Source organism: Equus caballus, chromosome 29 (assembly GCF_041296265.1).
Source record: "Equus caballus isolate H_3958 breed thoroughbred chromosome 29, TB-T2T, whole genome shotgun sequence".
Classification (NCBI taxonomy): Eukaryota; Metazoa; Chordata; class Mammalia; order Perissodactyla; family Equidae; genus Equus; species Equus caballus.
Window position 1 is genome coordinate 24,324,742 of NC_091712.1, and position 20,478 is coordinate 24,345,219.

The 20,478-nt window shown below is 40.2% G+C and overlaps 1 long non-coding RNA gene and 1 other non-coding gene across 2 annotated transcripts in view; one reads left to right on the plus strand and one right to left on the minus strand.

Annotated features, from left to right (window-relative positions):
* OTUD1 (OTU deubiquitinase 1) overlaps positions 1–20,130 on the minus strand; it is a 102,133-nt gene extending 82,003 nt beyond the window's left edge. The window contains exon 1 of the transcript XR_011433893.1: positions 20,037–20,130. This is a non-coding gene — a transcript (OTU deubiquitinase 1). The remainder of the gene's footprint in view (positions 1–20,036) is intronic.
* On the plus strand, positions 2,758–4,510 carry LOC138921384 (uncharacterized). Its single transcript, XR_011433918.1, has 3 exons — positions 2,758–2,833; positions 4,090–4,247; positions 4,336–4,510. It is a non-coding gene; the product is annotated as an uncharacterized lncRNA (long non-coding RNA).
* Positions 20,131–20,478: the final 348 nt, after the last annotated feature.

Genomic DNA, 20,478 nt, shown 5'->3' on the forward strand with positions numbered 1-20,478 from the left:
AAAATCATGTTTGATTAATAGTTAATACTCTTAATGTCACTCAAGTTGAATAAAAGGCAGCACACATAGTTTTAAGAGCTACTGACTACAGAGGGTGTTTGTCGTGTTTGTCACTGCCCAGCATCTTTTTCAACACCCGCTCCTACATTAAGAGCCCTTCCTCCCCAGCTTGAAGCCTGGATTCATTCTCCCAGCCTCCCATGAAACAAGGTCCAGGGTTTGTCCTAAACTCCATGCATCAAACACACCCCCAGGCCCAGGACTTAAATTCTGAAGGGAGTAGCAGGAATAAGCAGGTGCACAGTGGAAGCCATCTTTTGCCAGGGTTCCCAGCATCCCTCGTGCAAGCTGTGGTATTCAAGGGAATTGATGTCTTCCTTGGAGTGGCTCCTGATACAATGTGGGGTTGTTCCAGCTCGACTCTGATTCTCCTGGTGGATTCTGCAAACGTCTTAAGGTTATTTAATGTATGTAAAGCTCCTTAGAGTAAATGCTGCTGTTTGCAACTAAGAACACTGAGGGATACCATAGCTAGAGTCTGTTTGGTCTAGTAAAGTTTTATTAAGGAGATGAAAGATGATTTTTGTCCTAAAGGACAGAAGTCTGTTCTGAGACAGTGGAGCCCCCCTATTCGGGACATGAGATGTGGCTGCAACAGGAGAGTAAGAAAGCTTGCTGTGGGAAAGTGGACGCTGCAGAAGCAGAGTGGTGAGACGGGGCTAGCCAACATACGACTTGAAATCTAAGCCTAGATATGTGTTTGTGATTTGGGGAACAAAAATTAGTCATTTTAGAGTTTTGTTTTCTTTTGTTTTGTTTTGGTGAGGGAGATTGGCCCTGAGCTAAGGTCTGTGCCAATCTTCCTCCATTTTGTATATGGGATGCTGCAACAGCTTGGCTTGATGAGTGGTATGTAGGTCCAGGCCCGGGATCCAAACCCTCGAACCCCGGGACACCAAAGAAGAGCGTGCAAATGTGTGAACTTAACCGTGACACCACCAGGCCAGCCCCTAGAGATTTTTTACAATGTGAGGTGGTTAGAGTTGATTTTAACAGCAAAGATATGCACATTTTCATGATTACGTTTAAACACTTAACTTCAGTGGTTTCAATATTATCACTTTATTAGAATTCCAGAAAGTCAAACATTGTATGATCTCACTCCTAAATAGAAGATAGCAACAACAACAAATAAACACATAGAGAGAGAGAGATTGGATTGGTGGTTACCAGAGGGGAAGAGGGAAGGAGGAGGGCGAGAGGGGTGGTTAGGCACGTGTGTGTGGTGATGGATGGTACTTAGTCTTTGGGTGGTGAACATGATGTAAAATACACAGAAATTGTAATATAATGATGTACACCCAAAATTTCTATAATGTTGTAAATCAATGTTAGCTCAATCAAAAAATAAATAAAATTAAAAAAAAAAATTAAAAAAAAAACAAAAAAAAGAATTCAATAAGGGTACGTCTAGAAGGAAGCCCAAAAGAAGAAACAACAATCTTTTGGGAATAAAGAGAAAGTTGGGAAGAAAAGTGATAGAAAAGAAAAAAAGGATTTTAGAAGACCAAATGTAAGCAATCGTGTTGAGAATCAGAATTTGTGTGTGAAACTACCATGGCCAAGCTCATTATTTGACTGCACTGGTGATTAATATGTATCTTCACACCATCATTTCAACTATGTAATTTATGCTTATAATATTACTAGGACGCCTGGGTTAGGCATCCCACAGTCTGGTTTAGTGATCTTGTATACATACTGTCCACCACTGTCTCTGTGGATGGGAATGATCAACAGGATACAGGAGAAAGTACATTTTGTATGTGAAATTTAATCCACGTGTCTGAGAATGGGTTCTCAATCATTATTTGTTTGTTTATTTGTTTATTTATCATGGCATATGTAATTTTCACAAATGTTACCCTCCCCTGTATATACTGAGATGGGGGGAAGAATATAAGAAAGTAAAAGGTGGAATAAACTTTTTAGCCCTACAACTATTAACGATATGCACCTGTAGCTGTTTCTAATGGATGAGGCAGTATATGGGTCGTGAACACTTCTGTCTTGCAGCCTGCAACAAGGGTCCTTTCCCTCCCATTTGCGAAGGCAAACTGGGATGAATCAAACAAGAGAATTATACTGATAACTTTGAATCCACTCTAACTTATATTTTAAAAAGAAATAATTCCTAAAGAAATTTAATATTCTTCAGAGCGGATTGCAGTCTGCTTTGCACTCCACTCACCCTGACTGAAGACTTGTAGTGATTCACCCAGGGAAATGCACAACAAATACAGTGGGAGAAGATCTGAGGAAAGAAACACATGACAATTTCAAAAAGTATAGAGTAAAGATCAATAGTAAATTAGTTATCTATTGTTGTGTAACGGATAACCCCAAAACATAATGGTTTAAAACGACAGTACACATTTATTGTCTTACAGTGTATATAGATCATACATGCAGAAAGAGCATGGCTTGATTGTTCGTGAGGTCAGAGTTAGATGTTGGTGGGGGCTGCAATCATCTGAAGACTTGACCGAAGCTGGAGGATCTGTTTCCAAGTTGGCTCACTCACGTGAGTGGCAATTTGTCGCTGGCTGTTGGCACATGGGCTTTTCCCAAGAGGCTTCTGGGTGTCTTCCTAGCATGGTGGCTCATGTCCACCAGACCAAGGGATCCAAAAAGAAGCAAAGCGAATGCTTCAGTAGCTTTATGACCTAGCCTTGATGTCACAAACCACTACCTCCACCATAATCTGTGGATCACACAGGCCAGCCCTGACTCAGAGCGAGAGTAGACTATATAAGAAAGTGAATATCATGGGGTAAGGATTACCGGGGGCCTTCTTGGAGACTACATACTATAAAAATAAGGGAAATATGGTTAGGAAGGGAGCAGTACTTCTCCGTTAAGTAACAAGAGATGGAAGATATCTTAAGATTAGTATATTGAGACCGTTGGAACAAGTCAGGGAAATAATTACAAAGAAAGGGTCTCAGGAACCTAACGTCTACATCCGGACAGAAGAAAAAGAATGATGGCCCCCAGCAGAGCCTAGTTCCTTTGGATATATTTTAGAAAAGTAGAATATGGAGGAGAAAAAGCTGAAGGACTGGCAATGCAGGATTTGCTCTAGGCTCTTCCTCAGAGCTGAGGTTCCAGAGGGATCTTTCACATTTCCTAGAGAGGCTTCCTGTAGGTCACTGCACTCATTTCATCAAAATGGAAAGAGATCCAGGGGCTCAAGGAAGATACTCTTTATTGATTGATTGATTGATTGATTGATTGATTTTTGCTGAGGAAGATTTGCCTGGAGCTAACATCTGTTGCCAATCTTCCTCTATTTTGTATGTAAGCCGCTGTCACAGCAAGGCCACTGACAGACGAACCTTGTAAGTCCGCGCCTGGGAACTAAGTCCCCCAAAGCAGAGTGCACCAAACTTAACCACTAGGCCACCAGGGATGGCCTGGAAGATACCCTTTAATAGTAAAACTAACAAAAGTAGTAAACCAGTAAACCTTGTGCATTGGGAAAACTTGTGAACTTCGTGGATGTGGCACAGGATGAAAAACAGTAACTAGATTGACGCCACATGACTGTTCCTTATACCAGGTCTGCGCTCTTACATAGCTGGACCCTCTGTAAACAAGAATCCTATCAGCACTACCGGGGCCACCACTGCATGAAGACAGGGAGGAGGGAAACTAATTACTGTTGAGGACTTAACATGTGCCAGGCACTGGGTTAAGTGTTTTCTACACACTGATCATTTAACACAATTCTCCATATTTCACAAAGGTGAAACTGAGGCTTGGAATAGTTAAAGGCATCACGGTCTGCTAATTGTTCCCCAATATCCATTTGTTCCTTCTCCCTTTTAATACTGGAACCTCCATAGTTTTAGCTGGGTACACAGCTGACAAACTGGTGACCACAATTCTTAACCTCCTCTGCAGGTGGGGATGGCCAGGTGATTCAGTAATAGTCAATGGAATGTGAGTTGAATTGATGTGTGTAAGTTGTAGGTCACGCCTTTCAAAGCCATGCCTTCCACTGCGCTATGTTGCCTCCATTCCCAGCTGGCAGGAACGGAGATGTGGTGTTGAGTCAGCTTCCACGATGCGGATAACACGCCACCTGATGGCATGGCAAAGCCCACGTCTCAGATGACCACACGAAGCTGCTTACCAGCTTGGACTGCCTGCCAGCTTGGACTTTGAAGTGAGAGAGAAATAACGTAATGCACTTTATTCAAGCCACTGTTGCTTTGATCTCTAGTAAAGGAGTTAAACCAGCATACTAACTAATACATTAACTTCTCAAAGATCATCCAGCAGCAAGTGGCAGACCTGACACATCTCCCTTTCCGATTTCTGCTCTGTGACCTCCCTCCATACACTTTGACAAGGAAGATGTCCTTACTAAAGGAGAATGTTGTTTTTGCTCCCGATGCTCTTGTGTATTCTAAGAGCTCAGTAAACATTTGAAAGTGGGAGTTCATTCTGAGAATTTTATGTCCTTATTTAGTGAAGAACCAAAACTATGTGTCCTCCAATGTTGAGCGCAATCTATCTCCATTATGATGAATGCTACATTTTTTTGAAGTTGGGCTCTGCTTATATTCTGTTTTGGGGTTCTGACTCATTTTCTTTGGAACATAAGTCTATTTGAGGGATGTTAAGTTTACTGATTGTTTTCAAATGCAGTGTTCTCTGAGCACGTTTTCCTGTACCTTGTACAGATGCTTACCATCTTGCCGTCTTTATATAGCTTTGCTATTCATACTAAAAATAGGAACACGTGCAGCTAATATTAAGCCAATACTATTGGTATGGTCATACTGGTTGGTAATAAAATATTGAAATAGTTCCATATTCCTTGGTAAACAGTGAAGACCCTATGACCTCCGAGGTTTCCCAGCTGCTCTAGCATCTATGGTCCCTCCTTCAGCACCCCTGGATATTCCCAGTACCCAGACACCAGCAGGGAGCCTCCAGCTCTGTGACATGAGTCCTTTTTGATTAATCAATGCTTGTATCATATTGGTTACTAAATATTTTTAATGTCACTTCTAGGAGCATGTCCAGCCTGTTGCTTGCCAGCTAACTTTATGATAATTTCCATAGCTCTTCATTTCAACAATGCCTTTAAGAAACCTATCAGTATAAAGATGCTATCCTCCTGGTAGTTTTATGTCTTCTCAAAAACTTTATGCACACTTCCATAATTCAAGGCACACATTTGTAACTTTCTTCCAAGGCCTTCTCACCAATCTCCGCTTACCTCAGTGCATACACACCACACACACACAGTTAGTAAGCTAACACAAAACTGTGCTATGGAGAAATAAATTAAACATAATTCATTCTGTGTTAATTAAAAGCTATTCTGTAGTTTAACCACTATTCCCAAATAGTTTTATGTTCTCAAAATGAAAAGTATCCTGTTTGTTTACACTGTCAAATTATGTTCTCTAAAGCTGGGGTCCATACTTCCCATAAAGCCGCACTCACACTGATAATTATAAAACAAAGCCCTATGTAAGCAAACTAAAATGTTTCTCCTCCCACTATCTGACAGTTACAATGTACATAACTTTTATTGTCAGCTACAGTAATCTAACTTAAAAAATATATCAGAAAGTGTATGCTATAAAACGTTTAGCATACCGTCTGGCGTGTTATCGACACAATAAACGTTAGCAATCATTATTATTATTGTTATTATTATCATTATAATTATATCTCTAAATTGCAAATCTCATCCTGCTATCCTCCTCTGTTTAAGATCCTCTATGGCTCCCCATTGCTTTTCCTAGTGGGCTTGGTGGCCAGGCCTTTGGCTTCCCTTCAGCCCTCATCTCTCAACACTCACCATCTGTCTCCCTTTTGTCTTCCAGTCATTGGAAACTACGATAAGTCCTCTAACTGGACCCTGTCTCTCTGATCTCTAGGCTCTTGTACATACTGCTCTCTTTGCTTGAACACCTCACCTGGGGGACTCTTATTCATCCATAAGGTCTCAATTTAGATGATGATTCTTCCATGCACGCCTGGGTAGGATGCCTCTTTTCTTTACATTCACAACTGCCTGAGCCTCATGCACTGATGGACCATGTGGTTACTTGCCCATTTTCTGGATCACAAGCTCTGCAAAAAGAATGATCCCTCCCTTTCCCCTGCTGAATCTCCATTTCAGCTTTCCACTAATATCATGAGTGTTGGAAAAAATCAATGTTTAGAGGGGAACTTGTGCTTTCCTCATAAAAACAATCAATCCTCTCAGTTTGAGGAAGTTCACATATATCTAGAAAGACTGAAAAACCAGAAATATGTATTTATATTTAATTACTACATGTAAGTATATAAATGCCTTTTACATCTTAGACTGCAACAGCCTGTGTTTTCATTTCACAGCCTGTAAAACAGAGGAAGAATATTTACTCAACTGTATTAAACTTTAAGAACTGTGGAACAAAGAAGAGATTATAAATACTATGTATTAATGTAATTATTTTTACTAATAGATTAGTAGGCATCTAGTTACATAAACTTTATGTCTATTCTCCATTAAGCACATCTTCAAAAAATGTTTTTGAGATTGAAAAATGTCTAGAATATAACTGAATTACATTATTTTTTTTTTTTTTAAAGATTGGCACCTGGGCTAACAACTGTTGCCAATCTATTTTTTTTTTTCTGCTTTATTTCCACAAACCCCCCCACCCCCGTACACAGCTGTACATCTTAGTTGCAGGTCCTTCCAGTTGTGGGATGTGGGACGCCACCTCAATGTGGCCTGACGAGTGGTGCCATGTCTTCACCCAGGACCCGAACCCTGGGCCGCCGCAGTGGAGCGCGAAAACTTAACCACTCGGCCACGGAGCCAGCCCCGTATTTTTTAAAAGATGATTCATATTTAATTTACCTCTTTCCTAAATATCATGATTATAGTGTTCTTAATTACTTTTGGCATAAGTGCGTTTTTTTAACCCGACGAACCTGTAATCAAATCTACTTTGTTATAGGAGAGAGACAAATATTCATATGTCCATTTAGAACTAAAAGGGACAGATGAATCTTACACTTTCAAATAAGAACTAATAACTAATGTGATTAATTATATCATATTTAACTAGGAATATTTTTTGAATTAACTTAGACATACCATACATAGCTGGTTATATTTCCACTCTTCAGTAGTAAAAATTATCCCGTATTCTCAATGAAAACAGTGTTACAACCACTCAGATAATAACTTGGTTCAAAATTAAAACCTGAAAAGGAGAGAAGGGACTTCAGCCTTCTGAAAATTTTTTTGAACCAAATATCTGGAACCCTTTCCCAAGCAAAAAATTGACTAAATTCCTTGTTACAAATAAAGGAGTGCTGCTGCCTTTAGACTATAGGCTTTCACGTCAGGATCTGAGATCACATTGTCTGAAGGAAGCTAAGGCTTAGAGCAGGCAAATTTACCAGAACCGCTTGCTTTAGGGAAAAAGAGGTATAGAAAAATGGGAGTGGGTTATTAGGCTGTCTGCCTGAAAAGGAAAAATGGGAAAGATTGAAAGTAAAGATGCTCAAGTTGGAGGAAGGAAGGGGAGTCAGATCTGGAGATGTAGCCTCAAACTAGACTGAAGACATGGAGTTTCCAGGAATAAGGAGTGGTCAAAAAATAAGTTACTAGGGAAAAAGACAAGCCACAGAATGGGAGAAGATATCAGCAAATCACATATCTGATAAGGGACTTATCCCGAATGCATAAAAAGCACTAAACTCAACAATAAAAAGACAGGCCAACTTTAAAAATAGGGAAAGGGTTTCAATAAACATTTCTCCAAAGGAAATATAGGAGTGGTTAATAAGCATGTGAAAAGTTACTCAATATTTGTCTTTAGGGAAACTTAAATCAAAAACCACAATTAGTTCAAACTTCTTACTGAACTATCTTTAAAGGAAACAAACACAAATCTATAGAGACAGAAAGTAGATGAGTGACACCCGAGGGTTGGGGGAGAGAGGTTGTGGGAAATGGAGAGTGACTGCTAATGGAAATGGGTTTCTTTTTGGTGATGGAAATGTTCTAAAATTGATTGTGGTGATGGTTGACAACTGTGAATATACTAAAAACCATTGAACTGTACACTTCAAACAGGTGAATTGTATTGTACATGAATTATACCTCAATAAAACTTTTAAAAAGGCAATCATAAGTGTTAGCAAGTATGTGGAGAAATTAGAACCTCTGTACATTACAGGTGAGAGAGACTATAACATGGTGCGGCCACTTTGGAAAACAATTCGGTGGTTCCTCAAAAGGTTAAATATATAGTTACCGTATGACCCAGGAATTCCACTCCTAGGTATCTATGCAAGAGAACTGAAAACATATGTCTACACAAAAACTTAGACATGAATGTCCATAGCAACATTATTCACAATAGACCGAAAGTGGAAACAATCAAAATGTCCATCAACTGAGGACTGGACAAATAAAATGTGGTATACTGGCACAATGAAATATTAGCCAATAATTAACAACAATTAACCACTGAGACATGTTACAACAGGGAGGAACTTCAAAAACATCAAGTGAAAGAAGTCAGTCATAAATGATCACATTTGTAGGATCCCGTTTATTTGAAATGTTCCGCATAGGCAAATCTCTAGAGGCAAAGCAGATTAGTGGTTGCCTAGGTTTGGAGGGTGGAGAGAGGAGGGGGGAATGGGGAAGTGGGAATGACTGCTAATGGGCACAAGGTTTCTTTTGAGGATGATGAAAATGTTCTAAAATTAGTTTATGGTGATGGTTGCACAACTCTGTAAATATATTTTAAGACACTGAATGCATGCATTAAAGTGGTATACTTCATGGTATGTGAATTATAGCTCACTAAAGCCACTAAAAAAGAATGAATTACTAGGCATATTATCAACACTCAGGTTTGCATCCTCTTACTCCTTCCTCAGAATGTGTCTCATTCCTTTAAATGGCCATATTTCTCGAATAAAATATATGTCCCCTGTACCTGAGTAAATTGAGTTGACCATTTTCTATTTTTCTCATAAAAACCAAATAACTAAACTAGTATGTTGTTTCTTCCTCTTTCTGGTGTTAGGGATTAGGGTTCTAAAATTTAGAGTCTAAATGAAGCAATCTTCAGAGAGATATTTGAGTAATCCTCCAAGTATAGTCAAGTCTTTCTTATTACCAGTCCATAAGACTTCCTAACCTACCCTCTACTGAATTTGCCTGCAAAGCTTCTGCCGTGGCTGTGAATCTCCCTAATGTAAAAAGATTCATTACTCATTAAAACAGCTTCTGGTTAAACATTTTCAGATTGCTAAGTCCATTTTTTAAAAAGATCTGAATGCGCTCTCTCCCTCCCATTTCAGGTACTCACGCTCTCCAGGGCTAAGCATAGAAAACAAAAGAGCAGGAGGATAGGGAAAGAAAATCTCAAAATGGTGGAAAATGGCAACATCTCTTTTTCTATAGGGCTTGTTTTTGACTGTGCCTTTTCTTTCTCTGCGTCCTCTTTTTTTTTTATTTTCCAAAGAGAGATTTCCTCTCTCTCTGATTCTTCAAGTGAGGTCAGAGCCTCAAAAATACCACACTGTATCATTTACTTGGACTTTTTCTCTGCAGAGGATTAGCACTGGGAAGAGTTTGGGCAGTCACAAATGACTCAGAGATAAAGGGTGAGTCAATAAGCATTGTTAAAACCGAGGTCTCTTCACCACAACCTTAGAAGTATTGGATTTTTTTTGCAACTTGCCAACCATAAGCATATATTGATTAACTTAATGGATTCCTTCTGAGTACAATAGTGAAGACACAGGCAGAATGTTCTGAGTATACCAATTAATTGTATTAGTCATTATTTGATACTTGGAAAAAAACCACTAGACTGAGAAAGCAAGGTTTGAACCACAGCAATTTTTGCATTGCTGAAAGGCCCTCTTAAGAAGGAGGGCACTCTCAGTTGGATCTCTGTTTAATAATTAATAAACCAAGATCAAAGGACCTGTATTGAAAAACAAATAAATAAAAAAATAAAACCTTTGGGGGGCAGCCCACCTGGTCTGAAGCCATTACTTCAGAATTATCTGATTACCTCCACCTCGTGAAGCATCATTTTTATCTGGATACTTTTGAATTATGTGTCAGTCACATAATAATGACTGACATTACTGAGTCCTTAGTGTGTTCCTGGCACTGTTTAGGAATTTTTCACGTATTAGTTCAGTTCAAACTCACACCACTTTATGAGGCAGGCACTATTATCACCACTTTACAGATGAGGAAAGAAAGGTACAGAATATATAGTAAGTGGCAGGCCAGGGACTTGAACCCAAGGCAGTGGCACTCCAGGCCAAACGCTCATTGCTGTGCCCTAATGCTTTTTCAGGTCAAGTCTTTCCCGGGAAGAAAGAAAATTCCATTTTAGTCTCACAAAGAGATCTTTGTGATAAAGATGAATCTAATTAGTGCTGGTTCTCAAGGTCTTTCTGTGCTTTCTTTGAGGGAAATTTCTAGGACTTATCTGAAAACCTTGTGCAGCTAAAAGCACAGTGTATTACCCAGTAAATGTTGTGTTTATCCAGTGGAGTCATTTCAACCATTAATTGTTTGGATACCTGAGTGAATGGAGTAATGACATTTGTCAAGAATAGAAAGTGGATTTCCTCCTTTAGGCAGGATCCCCCTCCCAAAAAAGAAAAGAATAGAAAGTGGGTTCCTGCGGCTGGCCCCGTGGCCGAGTGGTTAAGTTCGTGCGCTCCGCTGCAGGCGGCCCAGTGTTTCGTTGGTTTGAATCCTGGGCGTGGACATGGCACTGCTCATCAAGCCAGGCTGAGGCAGCGTCCCACACGCCACAACTAGAATGACCCACAACGAAGAATATGCAACTATGTACTGGGGGGCTTTGGGGAGAAAAAGGAAAAAAATAAAATCTAAAAAAAAAAAAGAAAGTGGGTTCCTAATACATAAGGTTTTTAAACAGTATCTTAATTTAAAGAGTGACTTTAGGGGCTGGCCTGGTGGCACAGCAATTAAGTTTGCACGTTCTGCTTCCACAGCCCAGGGTTCGCCGGTTTGGATCCTGGGTGCAGACCCATGCACCACTTGTGAAGCCATGCTGTGTCCCACATATAAAATAGAGGAAGGTAGGCACGGGTGTTAGCTCAGGCCTAATCTTCCTCACACACACAAAAAAATAGTGACTCTAAGTTTGTACCAGTGATAACTGAAGTTTTGCAACCAAGGCCATCTTAAGAAAAACTCTAAGGACTTCAATACCTGCAGATCCAGTTTGACACTTAGAAAGGATTGCTTCGCTCAAGTTATAGAAGCAGTACCATTTAATTCAGATGTTTTCACAATTTCGTCATAGTTTATTATTATATTTCTTCTCATTTTATAACTAAGAGCTTTATGTATTTGAGACATTTTCAAATATCTTATGACAGGTAAGTCATAATAAAACTGAGAATGGAGATTCTGATCTAATGAAACATTGGTAATATTTGCTGAAATTTGAGATATAATTAGTGATTCCCACCAGGAGTTCATGAATATAATGATGGAGATTTAAAGATAGTTTTAATATTTTTAAAAGATGAGTAAAATCTTAATTTCATAAAGTTACACAAACTAGTTAAATATCAATTTCTTTGCTTCTTACTGGCATATATCCACAGTGTGGTTATCACACTGGTGATTCGCTATAAGCTCTCCAGAAAGGGCCTGTTTCACTCATCTTCCTTGGGACAGTGCTCAGTACATACCTGGAACACGGTGGGAAGTAAGCAGTTATTTAGTGAAGTGACTACATGGCAACAGAAGCTCTGATTGGCTGCTGATGACATCATAGAGATTCCTGGGATTTATTAGATGGAGCAGATGGTTACCAGAGTGTTACAACATGCTAGAGTTTTAACAAGTCCAATTTTATCAATCTAACACACAATTAACTTCATACATAAGTACAGAGTGACTGCTGAATTTTAGCGAGAAATAATAGCAGGAAACAGTGCTAAAGTATCCATATTTTACTTACATTATTGCTCGTTGGTATCAACTAATGTTTTTGGTTATTAGTGTAAGAATCACAACACTGACATGTTCAGCAATTTTTATATTGTTAAATTTTTGATAATGATTTTTACCTGACAAATATATGGTTCGATTTTGCAAGGGAAAAAAGGAGATACGCAATTGAAACCAATGCTCTCTCAACATGTGCATTTTGGCCCAAAGGATTACAGTCCACTGGGGAAGATAATAAAAGGAATTACCGAGGGTGGAAAAGGGGTCTTTGGTGGTGAAGGGTAGTAAAATTCCTGGGGTAGAAATACGTATATGTATTTCTGAGCCAGCTGGTCCTGGCTAACAGATCCTGAACTGTAAGTCCGGCCACAAGACCTGGACTGACTTCAGAGAGAGGAAGCACCCCACCCTTCGCTCCGCTCTTCACCTCTCCACCACCATTCCTGTCCTCTCCACCCCTCCACCCCTACCCATCCCATTGCTCCAGCCTAAGTGCAGATTCAAACCCAGCTTTACTTAGGTTCTCCAGAGCTCAGACACAATCAATAAAGAGAAACCTTGTTTCCTGTGGCCAATATTCAAGGTAGAATGAGCAGGCCTACAAAGCAGAAAAGGTGATTGGCTGATTGGCAGAGCAGGATTCTGGCATTCCTAGTTCCTTTCACTAAATATCTTCACAAATTCCTTTCTTTCTTTTCTTTTCTTTTCTTTTCTTTTTTTTTTGGTGAGGAATATTGGCCCTGAGCTAACATCTGTACCAGTTTTCCGCCATTTTGTATGTGGGACACCACCACAGCATGACATGATGAACCATGGGTAGGTCTGCATCCAGGATCCGAACCCATAAACCCAGGGGCCAAAGTAGAGCACATGAACTTAACCACTGTGCCACTGGGCTGGCCCCCCAAAATTCCTATCTTAATCACCAAACATGACACAATTTGCATTGCTTTTTAAATATCTAAATACTTAAATGTTGAGTCTCAATCTCCAAACCATGAGGTGACGTAAATTAAATTTGGGGAAAAAGAACCTGCTTTGAGAATAGGAGATGGATTTCTTTTCTTTTTTAATTGTCTATATTTTCCAAAGTTTCCAAATACCAAATTCCAAATACTGAAATAGACAGGTATTGCTTTTATAACAGAAGAGAAAAACAATAAAGCGTTAAAAAGGAATAAAAGGGGCCTGCCCCGTGGCTGAGTGGTTAAGTTCCCACGCTCTGCTTCGGTGGCCCAGGGTTTCCCTGGTTCAGATCCTGGGCGCGGACATGGCACCGCTCATCAGGCCATGCTGAGGCAGCGTCCCACATAGCACAGCCAGAAGGACCCACAACTAGAAAACACAACCATATACTGGGGGGTTTTGTGGAAGAAGGAGGGAAAAAAAAAAGAAATAAAATATAGGAGGAGGAAAAACACAAACTTCTTCACATCAGTTGTTGGGAACAGTTGAAATCCAAGCTTCAGAGGAAGATTTTCATTACCACTAAGAGTAACATGATAAGTATGGTTTATAAAGAGGTTTTCCGTACATTTTCCAGTGTATGTTAGTGGTTACAAGAGGCAAGTTCCTCCCCACAAGCTGGTTACCACCTAAAGGCCAGCTTCCTTGATGTATGTGGGAACACCAAGGAAGAGAGAGAGGAGAGAGAAGGAAGAAATGAGATATGGAAGCAAGGGGATATGAGTCTAGTCCCATTTTCCTCCATATTCATTAATTTATTCAGCAAACATTGAACGTCTACTCTATTCCACATAAGGACTGGGTGCTTTGAGTATAGTACAGGACAGGATAGGTAGACATGGCGTCTATCCTCTGGACGTCTCCTTCTAGTTGAGGAGTTGGGAGAAAAAATAAACAGATAAAATAATTGCAACATTTAGTCCATGCTATGAAAGGATCAATTCCCTCCAGCCAAAGACCACCAGGAGCACACCTGTAGTGGAACAAAATGGTTTACTACTCAATGCAGCAAGGAGAACATACACCCCATGGAACTGTGGGGTGTCTCAGTGCCAGGGTGTTAGAAAGAACCTGACGGGGTGATTTGGGAGAAAGTCTAAGGAAGTGAGGGTCTGCTCCAGGTCAGATGCTGGCCAAAAGTGGGGCAACTCTATGGCTGTGTACAGACACAGCAGTCATTCACTTAGTAAGAGAAGGAACGTTTGGCGTTTTGTGCGTTGTACAGTGGCCTGGTTTTGTCTGTGCTTAGACAAAATGACAAAGTTGCCTTGCTTTGTCTCATCTTATCCTGGTCTCAGAGTAAGCTTGTCTAAGTTTGATATTCTGTGAGATTGTTTATGTCTAAGAGCAAAATAACGTGGCCGAGCTGTGAATGCCAAGACAGCTCCTGAATGTCAGGGGCTCCTCTTTTCCTTTTCTTTCTCCGGGAAACAAATGAGGAGCTGCCTTGGCAAGCAACAGGGGAGAAATCTGTATTCATTGAGCATGTTCAAGGATGACTATTAATTATCTTCCCCAGAATTGTATTGTGAGGAGTCCGGAGGGGGACTTCTAAAAATACACACTGATTGGCAATGCAATCAGGTATCTCTTCACTTCATATAGAAAGAGATGTGTTGTGTGTGTGTTTGTGTGTGTGCAAGCACATGCACATTTTTGTTGAAGGGTCTTGGCTAGGTGACTCTAGTGTCCTCTTAGCTCAGCCAATCTGTGGCATCCTCTTCTGTGCCCCTGACCAGACCACACAGGCACGTTCAGTGACCGAGCAGGTGCCCTGCATACCTGATCAGTAAGTAGTTTTGAGGGTTGTCTAATTATAGCTACAGTAACACAGGCCGAAGACACACCAGAAAAACAGAGGTCAATATCAGTATTATGACTACGTATGATGACTGCCGTGATACTGACAGGAGCTAAAATAGTGGTACTGAAAACAGTAAGAAACACAACGATATTTTTATTTTTCAATCCCCTCACCCTACTTAAATTCACTGCTCTCTCAGCTTTCTATTTTTATTAGAAAAACTATTTTAAGAAGATGTTTGTGCACCGCGAATGCTGTCTTGAGCGCCATGGCAACAACTTGCTCTTAGCCAAGCGCATTATGTCTAGATTATACATTTAGAAATGTTTTAAATGATGCTTACGATGATGGGTATATCTCAGTAATGACTGTAGACATGGGGTTCTTGCTCAGATAGCCACAAAGTTCAATGTAAGTGAGCGAAGGGTGGGAGATAAGGAACTGACTGTGCTTGTGAAGAAAGCTCAGTGTCTTTCACCAGTCATGGAAGGCTCAAAGACGTTCTCCTGTTGCTAGATATGCTTTCCACTACCACCACACAAACCTCTACAAGGACAATGACCAATGGAAAACAACTGGCCTGTGAGTCTGGAAACCCTAGTTCCGTGCTCTCACTCTGCTACTAAGCCTGTGACTCAGCTTCCCTCTCTGGACAGTGAAGAAGTTGGTCTGGAGATCTCTAAGGTGCATCGGCTTTATGCTTCTGTGACTGGGGGGTTTCCTTCTTGAGGTCATGCTCTCAAGAACCTATCCTATTTCTTTATGGATAAAGCAGCGTGGTTAGGAGTTCAGGCTTAGCCTGTAAACAAGTTTCAACCCTGGCTCTGCCCACTTACTTGCTCTGTGTCCTTGGGAAAGTTCTTTACTTGGGAAATGGATTTTATAATAGTAACTACCTCATAGGGTTGTTAAGAGGATTGACGGGAGTTTAATATTAGTAGCTACCTCATAGGTTGTGTGGATTATATGAGACAATACACGTAAGACTTGCTTAGTACTGTGCTTGACCCACCAAAGCAAACAGTAAACATTAACAAATATCAATAACAACCTTAAAAGGCATCTTTTCCTTAATGCATCGTCAGCCAGCCTTGTTGAATTAAAAATAAACAAGCGAAAAAGCCCTTTATGACAAAGTAAGAAAATCTTGAGATAAAAAGTATTTGCAAAACAGTGACGCATATTCACATTTCTTGAACTGTCTTGAAACAATTTAGCATCCATGCCCTAAAGCTAGAGCCTCACCATTGGGATTATTCAGGCCAGCATTCCAGGGTAAAGTGGCTTTCTATTTAGCCATCTAAAAAGTCCCTCTGTGTGACTGTGTTTCAGATAGAAGCCTTTCCAAGCTAATTCGCCTCTGGTCAGTGAAGGTTTGCTTGCCACACTCTCCAGCTTTTCCTCTCTATCTTAATCGTACCGCTCAGTTTCTCTAAAAGCAGCCTTCTCTCTGTATCACTCTCTTGCCCTAAGCTGCCTGCACACATGGGTGCAGGGAGTCAAATTTGGGAGTCATATGGGAGTCATATTTGTAGGTTTTGACCTCTGTTTGGTTTTTTTTAAGGTATACTTTTTGGTGAGGAAGTTTGGCCCTGAGTTAACATCTGTTGCCAATCTTCTTCTTTTTTTTCCCTCCCCAAAGCCCCAGTCCATAGTTGCATATCCTAGTTGTAAGTCCTTCTAGTTCTTCTATGTGGGATGCCGCCACAGCACAGCCTGATGAGTGGTGTATAGGTCTGTGCTCACAGTCTGAACCAGTGAACCCTGGACCGACGAAGTGGAGCATGGGAACTAAACCACTCATCCACGGGGCCAGCCCCCTGACCTCTGCTGTATAATGCCTATCAATCAGTTATAATAGCACTATATAGTAAACTCATATTATATTAATATCATGATCACTTCTGACCCCTCTGAATTTAGTTTTAGAAGACAATTTAAAAATCTACGTGTGGGGCTGGCCTGGTGGCGCAGTGGTTAGGTTCACACGTTCCGCGCCTCGGTGGCCCGGGGTTCCGCCATTCGGATCCCGGGTGCAGACATGGCACCGCTTGGCAAGCCATGCTGTGGTAGGCGTCCCACATATAACACAGAGGAAGACGGGCATGGATGTTAGCTCAGGGCCAGTCTTCCTCAGCAAAAAAAGGAGGATTGGCAGCAGATGTTAGCTCAGGCCTAATCTTCCTCAAAAAAAAAAAAAAAACTATGTGCGTATGTATTATTTATCTTATCACAAAATTATAAGTAATCATTAATTCAAACATTGTACTGTTAAGGTAAAAATGATTCATGACACATGTTAAAGATGGTACGGCAGACTTTATTCAAGGGGGCTACCGCAATGGGGCTTTGTGGTAGGGGAGACTCCACTCCAACAAGGACAAGTGGGGGGATTTATATGTGAGGAGCAGGTAGGGGTCAGTGGATGGAAAATTACTAAGAGGAAGCATCAGGGTCAAGGGGATTCTTACTAGACCAACTCGAGAGAATTCTTGCTGAAGGCAGGCCAGAATGATAAGATATTGAGGGTGTGGGGGGGTGAGGAATTTGATCAGATCCCAAGCAGGAAGGATTTTCACAAACCGATTTAGCAGAATTCTTGCTCAAACTGGATTCTGCAAAGACAGAGAGGGAAGTCCAAGATCGGGCCAATAAAGTTAAGCAAAGGAGAGAGGGTTTGTCAGTAGAAATAAATATCCTAAAGTGATAGTCCCCCATAAGGCCTTCCAGGGACAAAGTGTCTTTTAATGTAGTCTACAGTCTTCTAAATTTGTTCTATGACTATCCTAACTTCATTAGGGTAAAGGTTAAGCTACTATTACAAAGGGACCAAGTGACCTTAAAAACACAGAGACTGATTTTTCTCTCATGTAAAAATGCTAACGTTAGAAAGGGCTATATACTGCCTGATTCCAACTATAGGACATTCTGGGAAAGGCAAAACTACAGAGACAGAAGAAAGATCAGTAGTGGCCAGGGACACAGGGTGGGGACAAGGGGCAGAGAGAAGGATGACTAGGTGGAGCATGGGGCATTTTTAGGGAACTGAAACTATTCTGTGTGATGTTGTAATAGTGGAAATACGCCATTATACATTTGTCACCACTCATAGAATGTACAACACAAAGAATGAACCCTAATGTGTACTATGGACCTTAATAATAATCATCCATTGTAACAAATACCCCACACTAACGCATGTGTTAATAACGGGGAAGTGAGAGGGAGTTTGGGAGTATAAGGGAAGTCTCTGTACTTGCTGCTGAATTTTTCCATACACTTAAAACTGCTGAAGAAAATAAAGTCTGTCTTTTAAAAATGCTAAGGTGAGAATTCAAGGCTGGTGGGGAAATTCTGCTCTATATGGTCATTCAAGGACCCAGGTTCCTTTTAAGTCTTTGTTCTGCCACGGTATTGTCAACGTCTGCATGGTTAGAGATGGGTCACCATCGAGTCCAGGTTCCGTTGGTGGGAAGGAAGAAGAGAAAGTGGAGGAGGTAAGCCCACTGTCCAAGAACCTAGACCGACACAGCAATCCAAGCCATACTCCATTTTGAGAACTTAGCCACTTGACCACGCCTAACTGCAAGGAAGGCTGGGAAATGTCCACACAGGTGCTCAGGAAGAAGGTAAGAATAGATTATGGTGAACAGCCAGCCATACACAAACACACACACATGCATCTATTATAGATACTATACACATTACATATTATATATAACACGTAATATACATTATGTATTATAGATTAAAAAACTGTACAATTATTTTCATTTACAAAAATGGGATAATACCACAGCACATGCTATTTTACAACTTGTTTTTTCAAATTTGTAGTTTACCTTGGATAAATAATATGTAAATATACATATTTGCATGCCTTCAACTACCTAATTCTTTGTGACAGCTGTATATAACTCTATTTACAAATTTATCATAATGTGTTAGCTATCCTTGAACTTTTAACCTATCATGAACGTATGTTCCAAATTTTTTTCTATTTCACTTCTCTAGACTGGTCCACATCCTTTAACTACATGTTCTCATAGCATAGTGGTCTGTACTTCTCCTTCATTTCAGATTAATTAATATTTAATTAAATAATCTGAATAAGTTGTCCTTGGTGGGGTTTTTTTTTTGTAATTTTAAATTAAATGTGTAACAAAATCATGAATTGTGTGACTTGCTGTTTGATGTCTATGTTCTCTTCTGGCAGGTGAATTCGTGAGAGTTCAGCAAAGCTGGACTACAGCTGTCTTGCTCACTAACATATCTCCAGAACTTGCTACATCCCCTGCACCTACCACAGGACAGACACTCAATAAATACATGTCAGTAGAATGTTGAGCGTATGAATGACTAAGTATCAAAAATACTGCAGACTTGTCAGTGTATTTCTGGGATAATTCTTAAAGCAGAGTTGCTTGATCAAATTCATGATCGTTTTGTATTTTTATAGATATTGCCAAATTGCCCTGCACAGAGTGTGTACCAATTTAATTTTTAAGATTTTTACAACAAAAATGTGTAAGACCAAAGACAGGAGTAATTTTAGAGCTCGATTTATTACATATCTATAATTATGAGGAGATGAGAACTGTTATTTTTAGTTTTGAGGGAAATTTTTAAAAAATAAAATAGAGCCCCCTTTAATTGAGAGACCTAGGTTTATTGGCCTTTGTAAATTTTTCAAACAGTATGTGATCTTTGATACAGCTCATATATGTATTCATGTGTTAGTACACTATTGCAATTGCTTAATTTTTTCCTCAAAACACTAAGATTAAATATTAAATATTTAGAACTGTTTATTGAAATATAATATAGTACAGAAAAGTGCACATATCATAAGTCTTTGGTTCAATGGATTTTCAAAAACTGAACATGCTCATGTAATTAGCACCCAGATCAAGAAACTGAACACTGTCAGCACCCAGAAGCCCACCAAATAAGTTATAACCTATTCAGATATTCGTCTCAATTGTGTCAGCAAATTGATCGTGCCTATAGCAGGAATATACATTTTATACGAATATATTTAAAATTCATTTGTATGTACCTACATATATTATTTTATAGGGGGTCACACTGAAGTTTTTCCCAGAATTTCCTTCATCATTACACTCATATTTTAAAGACACGTCAATGGAGATAAATAGAAGACCCCTCACGTCATGCATGGTTAAAATTAAAATCACTGATTACCTGCACCTTCTGAGAGGTTTCCAGATAGTGTTGAGAGCCAACCACACAAGTCATGGAAACAGCTGAGGACTCCACGTGACACGCGGTGACGCACGATGATTCAGGCTCACGGGTTATTATTAGAGTGAGCTAGTGCTGGATGTGCACACAGACTGTTAAATAATCCCCTTGAAAGAGGAAGGAGAAAAGGGAAAGCGAATCTGAGCTGCTGGCGCGTTCTCTCTCCAAACTGTACTAGTCACAGTCCGAGGGCAGCGTCAGCTGGTGTCCCAGGGCTCTGGTTCCCCGACTGCGTGGAAGCTGCTTGGGCAGAATTCCTACGGGCCGAATCAATTCCGTGTGTCCATGTGCCCTTCTGAGCAAACTTGGGTTCACTGCTTCATAAAGTTCCCAAGGAAGAAAGGAAGACATGGCTTGTGACTGTCAAGAAACATTCCGGAGA